Source organism: Triturus cristatus, chromosome 8, assembly GCF_964204655.1.
Source record: "Triturus cristatus chromosome 8, aTriCri1.1, whole genome shotgun sequence".
NCBI classification, from domain to species: Eukaryota; Metazoa; Chordata; class Amphibia; order Caudata; family Salamandridae; genus Triturus; species Triturus cristatus.
In genome coordinates, this window is record NC_140591.1 from 963,442,248 (window position 1) to 963,455,902 (window position 13,655).

General features: G+C 38.1%; 1 protein-coding gene across 5 annotated transcripts in view; it reads right to left on the minus strand.

The window, feature by feature from the left end:
• Window positions 1-13,655, minus strand: part of CNKSR2 (connector enhancer of kinase suppressor of Ras 2) — a 1,692,689-nt gene that overhangs the window by 632,521 nt on the left and 1,046,513 nt on the right. The gene's annotated exons all lie outside the window — the stretch shown is intronic.

The window sequence follows — 13,655 nt, forward strand, 5'->3', positions numbered from 1 at the left end:
TGGCATACAAAAGGAATTGTCACTGATCTCATGGACCCTGGCAGGGATTAGATCTAATCTCACAGATAACAATTGGCTGCTATTTGTGAGAGGGAAGGATGTATTTATCTTCCAAGAAACTTGGGCCGTAGAGATAATATTCATAAATGGTTACACTACTTTTAGTGTGGAAGCAACGCCTCCAAATAAAACTGGGTAGCAATGGGAGGATTAATGATTCTGGTGAAACATACCACCGCCTGTGCCCACTCACAGCTAAAGATTGACCCCATAGTCTTAATGAGAGTTCAGTTTAAGTTCCACTCTGGACTAACCATGGAACTCTTCAATGTGTATGCCTGATCAATTTCTCCTAGAGGCGATTCTCCTTTCTTGGCCTTGCTGGATAATAAGATTGAGTTCTGTCAACAGCAAGCAGAAGTTGTGGATAGCACGGGATTTTACTATCTCTTTTGAGCCTTCAACTTCGCCTAATGCATTATTTGAAGATGAGGATGAGATTTGGACTATACCAGGCTTGACTAGTAGACCCCAACACTCATTCTCTAATACTGCAATGCAGGTAGCATCGATAATGGTTGAGCACAGTCTCAGGGCTTGCAATGGACAGACCCGATCTGATAGATCCCCTACATTTAAAAGAGGCTTTTATTCATGTTTTATAGATTACATATTACTTGATGTAAGGATTTTGCCACTGCTAAGCGATATGGTAATTGTGCCCGACTTGATAGTGACCATAATACCATACTTTTAACTTTAAGCAGTGAGGCTCTCAACAGAGAGCTGTTTGGGGGTCTTACTGTAATGCTGGGACTGACGCTAGCCAATAACTCAAGAATTGATTAGTGGCCCTGAGTATTGGCTAATGATAAATTGCACACATAAATGTACAAATGGTATGTGCACTTTTTCTCTCCTTTTGAATGAAAACTGGTAACTTCTATCCCAATTTTAGATATTTATACACATTTTTAGAGAGAATTATCTCACGTTTTTCACAAAATCTTAAAAAGCGAAGGCCCCCATGTAGGAAGAAAAAACAATGGTATAATGTAGAATGTAGAGCTGCAAAATAACAGTTAATAGCAGCAATTAATGTATTTAATAGTTCTAATATTAGTGTGATGCGCTACAGATATAAATTAGCACAAGATAAGGCTGAGGGGGAATGGGCGGGCACGAATTAGGATGTCATGCCTCAGGCTGCTAGAACTAATGACAACAGGGCGTTTTAGCATATAATCTTCAGTGGGAGCTCAGAAACTGTCAAGAAAAATCTTTTCTATATTGAACCAGAGAAATGGGTCAATCAATTTACAACACTATATTCAAAAGAATCAATTCCATCTTTTCTACACCCTCAAAATTAGAAGTGTGGCCTCAGTGATAATATAAATATCCTTAATGATGTTGATCTAGCATTCAGTTTGGCAGACACATCCTCTGCCATTAGTTGCCTAAAAGCAGCTAAGGCCCCGGGCCCGACCGCATCCCAGGCGATTTGTACAAATCTGAACCCTCAATTTGGGAGTTTTATGTCAATCTCCTATCTAATATAATTGTGGCTGGGGCACGATCACAGACACATGGAAGGGTGCAGAGAAAATTCAGTTTTAAAAAAAGGGGACACCTGTAGTCCATCCAACTATAGGCCTAACAGCCTCATTGATAATCTGCAAAAAATATTTGCTAGGCAGCTGCTCAACAAGTTGCAAGCATGGATGGACACTAATCAAATTCTGTCACTCTTACAAGCAGGATTCTGCATCAAAACTAGCACATTAGACCAAGTCTTTATGTTTGCATTACTGTAGTGGAAGTATGCTCTGATTTGTAATGAAAAACGCTATGTGGCTCCCATAGACCTACATGTGGCTTTCGATTTAGTTCCTTGAAGGTTTCTGCGGAAAGTATTGAGATGTGGGCCCTGGCCAACCTGATTAATTTAATTGCAAGGTTGCATGAAAATAATTATGCCCAGGTTCGATGGGCCAACCAAGGGCAATTAACAGAGCAGATTCCAATTTGTTGTGGGGTACGCCAAGGTTGTATTTTGGCTCCTAATGTTTACGTTATATCTAAATGATGTTGTTAAGGAACTACAGGACTGCAACAATGACTCTCCTGTATTTAATGGTAGCAAGATTCCTATATTACTTTTTGCTGATTATTACTTATTCATATGGGAAACATGTACCAGCCTTCACAATTTAATTAACACGTTTCTGAACTTCTGTGTTTCTAGGGGACTGGAAATAAATGCATCAAAAACTAAATACATTTTTTGGGGGAAGGTCCTATTAGAAATAGTACTGTGAGTGGCTAACGAAATTCTCGAAATAGTGTATTGCATCGATTATCTGGGTGTCAAACTGACCGACAAGCTTAGTTGGAAACCCCAGCTTAAAAAAAGGACTCGACACCTGTCACAAAGAAGCAAGGCAATACTCAGATTGCATAAACAGATTCGGTCCAGAGCTATATCTCCAGCTTTGGAGGTATATCGAGCTAAAGCACTGGGTGCTGCCCTTTTTGGTGCCAAAGTCTGGGGGTATGCAGCTACTCAAAAGTTAACAATGCAGGAGAATAAATGTATCAGATCACTTATCTGTGTTCCTTCAAGTACTCCTCTAATTCAACTCTTCATGGACTTTGGAAGCAGACATAATGCAACTATGGTACACCTAAGACCTTTGATGTTTTGGGTTCGTATCTGGTCCACCCGAGAAGTAATAAAGTATATGGGAGCACTGAGGGATTTAATGAAGATCCATAGCGCCCTCAAAACCCCTTGGTTACAATAAATTTCAACATGGTGTAGGAGTTTGAGACTAAGCAGACTTTGGGATAGTCCTAAGAAAAAAGGAAAATCTAAGGTTGTTGTAGTCAAAACCAGGTATTAGACCTCCTTGCTTGACCAACAACTAGCAATGGCTTCTTTAGGTTGTTTGACCGATCAGTTCCTTGAATTCAAGCCTAGCGTAAAGTTTGACGTTTTTCTTGATATAATTTCTACTCCCTGACCAGAAGTCTGTTTGTGACACTTCGGTTGGGTAGCCTGCCATTAAAAACCTTCACTAGTAAGTGGGCAAGGACGAGAAATGTGAACAAGTTCCCTGCCTGTGGGGAAGTTCCTGAGATGGAGGAACACATTTTGTTTTTACAATACCGTGGCCTCCACAGGAAATGGATATCCACTGTCCATTTAAATCTGATGGTTAAGTCTTCTAAAATTCCATACAGAATTTTTAAGACTGCCAGCTCTGAAACAATAGTTTTTCCTGAAAGTCGTTTTTTAGCTAATGTTTGGCATAAATGCTCTAAGGTTGTACTTTAGTGAGAGGAAGAGTACATTACTTCCTTTTTAGAATTGAATTCTGTTAGCTGGAGTTTGTTCAACTCTCTTCAATTAGATTATAATTAAGGCTCCCTGTTTTTCCGTTTTTATGGATTTTTATAGATAAATACAGACAGAAAACAATGTGTTTTCTGTCTGCATTTATTTTTAAAAATGGATAAATACAGAAAATGTGCTTCTTTTTAGTGACTCTCCGTGCTGTCTTTCATTAATTTAGCCCAACAGCTGAGCAGATGGACAGAATGGGAAATTAAAAAACTGGATGACATTTCTTTAAATAACTCCATTTGTCAACATACATTTATGGTAAGGTGCTAATATTTGCCAGTGAATGTACTATTATGTAATATTTGGCAACTTAAATAGCTAAAACACAACAGACATCAAAGTATGACTGTGTCTATCATTTAAATAAATATGGAAATGTATAGTTTTACAACTACATTTATACACGAAACACAAAATAAACATGGATAAATACAGATAAAATGGCCCAAAAATAAATATGGATAAATACAGACAGAAATGTAAAAAAAAAAATACTATAAAACTGGGAGCCCTAATTATAATACTGTACGCTCACTAAAATAAGTAAGGATACATTAGTCCTCTGCTAGCTTTGCACAGACATTATATCAGAAGAATATGGCTGTACCTTTGTTATTAAAACGGATTCTTTTTTCATTAGATCTTTTAAACATGTGAGAATATTTTAACAGTCTCTTTTACCTACTTTACCTTTTATATTGCACAAACTGTGTTTTAGACGTATACACGTTTTTGTATTTGCATGTTTTTATGGTTCTTGGCAAACCGAATAAAGCTTATATGATTGATTGATTGAGCAGTCCATTCACGAAGGACATATGTAAGACCCAGAAGGAGTACAGGAATTCCCGTTGCCACTACTAACTAACCACAAAAGCTTTTCTGATCATTACTCAGAGAAGTTATGAGCAACTCTGCCCAGAGCTTGCTTTCCCAAGCTACTTGTTGCATTTCCCAGCTATACACAGCTCTTGATGCCCTAATCTCTGTACATTTTCCACTTTTGATAGCTTTAAGTAGGAGGTTTTTAGCCTTTCTGGGATCGTTGAACCATCCATTAGTAGTGCTCTTATCTACTGGGCTACTATACGTGAATACAAAAATGTCCCAGGCTCTATAGAAAAGTTTATCATGTTCAGCAATGACCATTCCACTGTGCCCTCAGTGATCATACATAACCTCAATATGCAAGGCAAGGATCAAATAAAGATCAGACATAACATCAAGGGAAACAATGTACAACCTCCCATTTCACCTTTCTACAATCATAAGTGACTTTCAACTGCTAGTCAGATCTTCCAGGAAATGGTGGAGGGACTAGTGTTAACTATTAAAATACAGAGGTGGCTAGAAAAAAATTAGCAGACAAAGGATCATACCAAATGGTGAGCCAGCACCTTCATGATAATTAGAAAATAACCATTTAACAGTGAGAGCGGAACTAAATTGTAATTCACTCTGTTTTCACTTTTAGAGTTTACCCTCCTCCTCACTTGGGTAAGTGCAAGTGCAGTTTTCAGAGTACAGAGGTGGCTAGGAAACATTTAACAGACAAAGGATCATACCAGTGGTGGTGCTGAGCTACTGAGGACCCAGGGAGTATTTGGACAACCAGAGGCTGCTCCAGTGCTGGCCGAGGGGGAGACAGTAAGGTGTCTCTCCCTTACAGCATGGTGGGTCGCTGGGGACTTTCATAATCCCACTGCCTCTTGTTTTCTGCTTGCGGCCGCCTTAGGGTTTTTTTCTACAAAAGCTAGGTTGTGCCCCCCATTTTGAGCGGCAAGCATGTAACTCACTTAAACAGAGCTGCAAGAGAATATCATGCTCATATGTTATAAAGCCAATATGCCTCACTTTAACATGTTGCTTCTATGGGGCCTAGTGTTTCTTCCTGCAAATCGTCTTTTGGCTTGATTTTTAAGGTAGAGGCTCTACAGTTTTTTCTTCATGCCCAAAGAGCCTCTTCACCTCAGAATTTTATCTCACTCTGTGGAGTATCATTTTGCAACACATTACAGACAATGTTAATGGCTCCCATATCACAGATTACCCTCATACACTCACTGAACATTTGGAATCGCCTGTATTTTCCCCCCTATTTTCCAGTTTTTTCTTTTACATGGAGAAAATAAGAAATCTCAAACTTTCTGGTACCTATAACAACAATACACTATCAGATTTAGACTCTAATTGCAACAAAATGGATGCCGCAACTTCCCACAAATTTGAATCTCATCCAGGTGCCATTCCAAAAGGACCATTATCATGTAAAACACCTGTAGGATCCAATCAAAGGTAAAAAGAAAAAGATCCACTGTCTCCAGGGAAATCCATACCAGCCTCTATGGATTTGATTTGTGAAGATATTTGCGCAATAAAACCCTTCATGGAATAAACTAATAAGTCATTACAACACCTGGATGACAAATGGTCTTCTTTGGAATTAGAAATTCTAATTGTGGAACAAAAACTGAAACTTTTCAGTTTGTATGCTCACATATTTCTTATCTGAAGACAGAAATTGCTCTTCTCAAAAGCACACTAAGGATCTCAAGAACCATAATCGCAGGAATAATCTTCGCATATATGGACTTCCTGAAAACACTGAGGGTTCTCATCCGACTGCCTACTTTCAAACATTCCTGCCAAAACCTTTTGATATGTCTACTACTGCCCCACTTAACATACAAAGGGTTCACAGACTTGGTCCCAGAGTTTAAACAAAACCATGAGGAGTCATTTTATTCTTCTTGCAATATACTGATTTGTTACACGTCATGTCAGCTGTCAAAACCCCAAAAACTATTTATCGGGCTGGTCATAGACTGTTTTTCTCTCTAAATGTAGTTAAAGCCACTGCAGATCTTCGGAAACAATTTCTCGACATGCGTCCTCAACTAAGAGTTATAAAAGCTAGATTTGGTTTAATACATCCTTGCCTATTTAAAGTAACATATAAGGAAAAGACAACCACATACGAGCAGCCGACTGCACTACAGAAATTCTTCAGCAACATAGAGCAGAGGACATGAATACTTCAAAAACTATCAATGTCATCTTGTTTTACTTGCCTGCTTTCTTTTTAAAATGAATTAAGTAATTGCTTCTCTTTCGTCTAATTCTTATGTTGCTTTTTCTCTTTTTAATTCAAAATGCTACCTATATATTGCCTTTTCTCCTATAATACAGATATGCATCTTCGTATTCCGTTCCCGTATGCTGTTATCTGAATGTGTGATGTCTTCATTCAATTCAAGGCTTCCTGTCATCCTGTGGGGTTCGAGCATTGTCACCATCGTCTCTTGGTGTTGCCACCCTCCCTCTCATTTTTTTGTGTTGTAGGTATGTGCTTCAGTCATCATTTGTATGACTTGTACTGTCTTTTTATTTACTGTTTTATTATCCCCTTTCTGATGTCCCTTTATATGGTTCTATTCTATCTTTTCCTCTTTCCTATCCTCTATTCTGTCGTCCCTTTTTCCTTTCCTTTCCTTAATAAGCAAAAGTCTTATTCTCATTCCTTTCAATATTTGATTTATCTTGTTCTTTATTTTGCTACTGTAGACATATTGATTGTTCATGTTACTGTTTTAACATTACATTCCGGGTTACCAATTTGGAATATTGAAGGATTAGGTAACCCTAATAGGCAAAGGGTGTTATCTCATTTAGCTAAATTAAAAACTGATATTGCATTGCGTCAAGAATTGCATCTTTCTTAATTTGAGGCTGCGAAGGTAAAAAGATGATGAGTGGGTAATCTATTTGCCTTTCCGGCTTTAGGGAAGAAAAATTGTGTATTGATTCTTTGCCATAAAACATTGCATGTTACAGTTGTTAATCAGGAATCTGATTTTGAAGATATATCACTGTTAAACTCCTTATTGAAAACAAGCCTTTAACTATTTTTAATTTATACAGTCCAGTCGCTGTCGACAATGTTTTTTGGAGCAACGTTTCCGATAAACTGCTTTTACTGTGATGATGAATGTATTATATTTGGTGGCGACTGCAATCAAATTCATGATACCATACTGGATAAGCATTTTTAAATGTGAGTATTTATTTAGTTTATTCACGTACTTACTTCATCAAAAGAATATGTCCTGCTACCACCTAAGAGAGTCTGTTCTGCCATGGGGATGTCCAAGGGAGAAGGACATCTCCTTTTAGCTGCTAGCATGACAGGCAGAAAATTAGAATTGTCACTTCTGCATTCAATTGTTTGAATCCTCCACAGTGACTGTATGTGTCGACATGATGGTGCTAGAACCCTGTTCAGCGCCATTCTACTGGATTGGAAGTCATACTAGTAACCGCTTAGGTGTGTTATTTGTAAAAAAAATACAGGAAGGTGTTGCACCCAGAGTCTCTTGTGTTTTTTAGTACTGGATCAGAAAAATGGAATCTCCTAATAGTGAAAACCTGGAAATGGAACATCTGAAGCATCAGTTAAGATACAGGTAATTGTAACCATTTGCCACAAGCTACACTGGTGTCCTCACAGTATTTACATCAATACCATTGCATGATAAACAAAATCAATTCTCTGGGTTTTGAGTTACCACATATTAGAATTAAAAGGTTAGTAACATATATTCTGTAAGTATGTAGGTGGTTAGATGTGCCCATATAGATCACACAAGCAAAAAATATGTGGGTATTTTATTGAGTGGAGGAAATGGAGGTTACTATTGATGAGTCCACCATGAGGGGTATATACAAGTGAACATAGCCAAAAAGATGATAAATATAACCCCATCAGTTTCTCAATTTAGTTGTGTCCATGACATGTTATTATTTAGTCCATGGATTTAAGTGCTCAGCCTGAAGACCCTTCATTGTTCCTTATCCAGTAGTTGTTTTTTGTACATAGTTGGGGATTCTGTTGCTAGTAATTTGTCTTTCACTATCCATTGTAAGTCTTGGTCAGTGAGGCCTGATTCGAAGTAGTGATTGGTCATATGTGTCATTTTATTTTTTATACTTACTGTTACTCTGATGTTACCCAATCCAGATGTGGACCTTATGTGTTGTCATGCTGATGCATCTAATGTCGCATGAACAGATGTTCATGTACACAACACTTTCTGAGTTACAGTTGGTGTGTTTATTCAGTAACCAAGGTCTCCATAGCCCTAAAAGAATAGATTTTTTATTTTGTGTCCATGGACATGTGATATCTGCCACATGGGCAGTGGCCTTAACTGGAGGAAAGCGACATACAGTAGCCTCAAAGTTGGAAGTATATGTACGAGGTCTAGTGTGTACCAATTGATATCTGAAGAATTATGAAATGTATCCATGATGAGAAGACCTTCCATTGCAGGGGCCTTTAGATTAAGGTATGCTTTCTTGCTATTGTTGATCATGTGTGTAAATTAAAAAAAATGTTTGGGGTATTAATCACTTGATAGAAACTCACTGCTTGTACACTATTCCCTAGGCAATTGAAAAAAAAATCATTGTCGATGTACCTGTGCTACAATGCTAGGTGGACCTGGAGGACTTCAACCCTGTTGATATAAACAAGGAACTGGGATTTTCGTGGATTTGTTAGCTGCATGGACTGTAGCCCTTTTATGACCCTTTGAGATGCCTACTCGATCCGTGCACTGGGAGGATTGTGGCTTTTCACTTTGATAATAGACAGATACCCCTCTTTGGCTCATATATTGAAGGAATTCTTTTTGACCATTGGATATTCTGACACTGACGCATCAAATTATCTCTGCCCTGAAGAAGTCCAATGTTTTACTGGACGAAACGCGTTGGCTGATGTTTTTATGAATATCAAGTGATACAGCAATATAGGAAGAAACGCAACTGGATCATGCCAGCATTAGTTATTTTCAAATTGTGATATACTTTATTGTAACATATCACCTGTTTATTTCTCATGTGGTGCAGGTATGTTTTTGCTTTTGTCACTAACAGTCAGTGACTAAAATACTGCCTTAAACTAATTCAGGGAAGGATATCTAGTATCGACCTAAAGTTTAACTAATGAAGTGGGAATTCTTACTTTACTAACAGTTCCAAAAGATCTCAAATTCAAGCCTGACACAAATCTAGATGCTTTCACACCTCTGCTGATAAACAATGATACTACCTGGGATCCATCCTCAACATAACATAACATGTGTATTTGTAAAGCGCACGTTCACCCGTAGGCATCTTGGCAATGCATAACAGATGCTTATTGTGACTTGACTCAATGGTACTTATTTTATCAACCTCAGAAGGATGAAAGGCTGAGTGGACCTGAAGGGATTTGAACCTGTGACCTTGAGGTCAAACACAGTCCGCTATAGTATACGCTGTAGTCCACTAAGCCACCAGACCCAGCTACATAGACCCCAAATTCAAAGAACACCTCATTGGAAACACTAAAAAAGGCTGTGCCAGTTCTCACTACTGATGAAAGTGAAACCATTTCTTCCAGAAGTTGATTTAAGAACAATAGTGTAAGCCCTAGGTTTCACTATAGAGTGGCAACACTCTACTCAATGGCCCCCTGAATGCTACCATAGTAGCCCTGAATGGCATCTTGCACAACATGACAGAAATCACCAGCAGCCTAAAGACATTTGATTGTGTCACCCCAAGGCTGAGGGAAATACACTGGCTCTATCTCCTGACTTGTGTTATCTTCAAGACTGTTGCAACACATACAAGCTACCCCAATATTTCTGGTTAAGAAACTGAACACCTCTGGAAGACAATTCCTGCTAAGGAGCCAGGGCATTGCAAGCCAGGAGACTAAAAGATACAAAAAGGAAAAAGGCACAGCACAGGTCTTTACCCATTACATACCAATAATCTGTATCGATATCCGCATTTGTTGACATCAAAGCTGCTCCCATCCACTTGCAATTCAGGAAGAAGCCAAAGACACATCTAAGGAGCATTTCTTTCCTACACACTAGTACTTCCCCGATGCCTACCACTGTAAACTATTCTATCATTCATTGGGCTCTTGTCTTTGCACAGTTCTTCAATGCATTCAAGCTAGGGTCACACATTATAACCATAAATACATACATACTTTTTTGGAATTGTAAATCATAGGGAAGCAATAAAAACCACTTTCATAAAGCTAATTGGCCAAATGATAGTTTTAGAATCCAAAGAACACTGTTGTAAACTTTTTAAACAACTATTGTATGTCATGGACTTTGAAATGCAAATCAAACTGTTGTGATTTGAGACAATAATATGGCTGTTGAGTATGAAACATTGCACACCATTAGACACCACATGGTCTCTACAACTCTGTCAGATTTTATTTGGGAATGTTTATTGGATTTTACACCAGGTGATATTTGGATTCATTGTTGCAACATGTACCAAAACATCTTACTTGGAAATAGAACAGAATAACATATGGAGGGCGTGATCACTTAAAATAAACAAATTGTTGATTTTTAGTTTGCAGTGTAGACAAGAGTATAAACAATGGGTAGAAGTGAGTGCATCAACAGTCCTATATAGATAACTGAGATGTAAGCACAATGATTAATAGTAAATGCAGAGATAAAGGTTATTTATATGTGGCAAAAAAATTGAGTTGGTTAGTAAGAATTACAAGTCATTGTAGAGTAGGGACTATTTGGAGTTTAGGGGATACAGTACATCCACCAAAACACATTGATGTCTTGTTCACCCTATTTAGAGTGTATATATTGATACTTCTCTTGTTATGGTACTAACAGAATAGATATCAAACTGACCTATGTAGTAGTAAACGTCACAAAGTAAGGGTCAGAGGGGAGACTTCAGTGTCTGATCTCTTCTAGTGCATCACTTGCAACCCTGCTGACTTCTCTACTCAGTTCAACTATATTGGTTAAATGTGCTACTGGTCCTGTCCCAAATCTGTCCCAACAGGACAGGCATTAGAGGATGTCCTGGCTATTCTCTTCACCGCGAAACAATGGTCTTGATTTACAGAGGTAAACTTACTCTTTTGGACAAGTTACTCTTTTCTGGTATTCACAAACAATTTAACAGTATCTTTACCCCTAAGGAGACTACACAGTCGCAGACAACTCTGCACATATAAAGATAGGCCTGTCCTATCTTTTTATGTGCAGTAATCTCATCCCCTACTTTGGAGTATCCACAGTCTTAGAGTTACTATTAAATAGTTTGTTTGTAAATACCAAAAAAGAGTACATTTACACAAAAGTGTACGTTTACCTTTGGGAATCGGGTCAATGTCTCGGTCTTGTCATGGGTATTATCATGTCCGATCCTGTGCAGGTTAGTGACACTGTTCTTCCAAAGGCTCACTTGAATATTGAGCACCCCTAAAATGGCTCCATAAATAGCTTCCAGTCATGTCAGAAAAATGGCACACTTTACTAAAGACCTGGATTTTCACTTCACTGACACTGTGTCACCATGTTGAACTATTTTGTTTTGAGGTGATTGTGGAAAGTACCTGAATCTAACTTTTACTGATGATTTGGCATACATCTTTTAGCTGCTCTCAGGAAATTGCTTTGATGTTTCCTCGAATCTTCACTGTCCACTGGCACTTTTTAATGGTTTATTTGAAAGAGAAAAATGTTTTGCGCAAAAATAAGCATCATAGTCCTTGCTTGCAACTGACTGAATTCTAGAGCCTTCTTGTAATGAATCCTGTCAAACTGATCACGGGAATATCTGGTTCCTTATCTCCGGAAAAAAGAGGCAAAAAGTGCTGGGTTTGAGCAACCTAGATGGAAATGTATTTGCCAACTATCATATTGTTCTTAAATCTAGGGATATACAACCAGCTAAAGTTAGCTAAGCAAATCTCTCTTATCAGTTTGTAGCTTAAGTCCAGAAGAGATGAGGGAGTATTTATTGCCAAATTTGTCCTTGTTAACTAGTATCAGTGGCCTTCATTTCACCTGTTTTGCCCTTTTACCAAATGGAGGCAGCATGAAACAAAGGACACATGGGCAGGTTTGCTTAAGAGATCTACTTTGTGGCTGTCAAATTCTGTACCTGTCAAATATGGACCCTGAACTTTCTATGACTATTTAGGCAGATATATCCTTTGAAATCAAATCTAAAGCTGTACAGTAATTTAAGCAGTGAGGTATGCTTCTTAGGAAATGTGTTAGAAAGAAAACAACTTAAAAACACTAAGTGTCAGATTCTCGGTAAAACATATAAATTAATTCCTGTGTATTAAGACACAAGTTTAAAGCAAATCTCTGAAATGTTTTTTTAGACTTTATAGAGAATTCCAAAACTACTTTTGAGAAGCTTTCCAATGTTCAATATTCTTTCCTTAGAGGTCACAGTACTTGTACTTTTGCTATTTCCTCTATATTCTGATGCAGTTGGTGGTGAGCACTGTATAACAGCTTCAGTTACGTTATCAAATGTATCATATGTAATATCATCTGCTGCCAGCATGTATGATGTCATGAGCAGAGGATTGGGGAAACAATGGGCATGATTCAAAGTTTGGTGGACAGGGTACTCTATCGCAAACACAACCAAGCACCCTGTCTGCCAAATGCATAGACCACCTAACCCCCTTAGAGATGAATGGACTATCAGTTGCGCTCCCATTGGCTCGGTGAACAGAAAGCTAACTTCGATATCCCGACTTTATTTAGAGTGGATGGTTTGATGGGGTTTATTTTCTGTCTTTTACAACAGAGAAAAACCTGGTGGTGAGGGAGCAGAAAGAAAATGATCCCCACTGCCCGGGACAAAGCTTTTAGGGTGTATGGGTTATTCGTTTTTGTTTTTCAAGAACAAACTGCCCCTGTGGGAGATTGCTTTTGAAAAACAAAAATGATAAAAGGTTGGTGAACTGCCATGAAAACTGATGGTTTGCTGTCCACCAAACAATTTTTACCTTGAAGGGAACCACAGTGACAGCAGTTCCTTTCAATTTACAGACATGACCACTGGATTGGCAGCCATCTCTGAATAGAACAGAGGACTGTCTACCAGGGTGGCAGACATTGAGATGGCAGTCTGTACTCCAGGGTCTAAATGTGGGCCTACGTTAACACTGATTACCATAACTTGTGATCTTCAACTGAATTGTTTTACAGGAATTTACATTTTTGATAATAAACACTATTATCTTTTGTTTTCTAAAGAACATAACTTCCCTTTTTCCCTTTAATAACGCATTTTCTAGTGAACCGCTCATACTCACATTATACATTGTCATACAAGAAGAACAGTAAAAAAGAAAAGTAGCATACACACTATATATATATATATATAT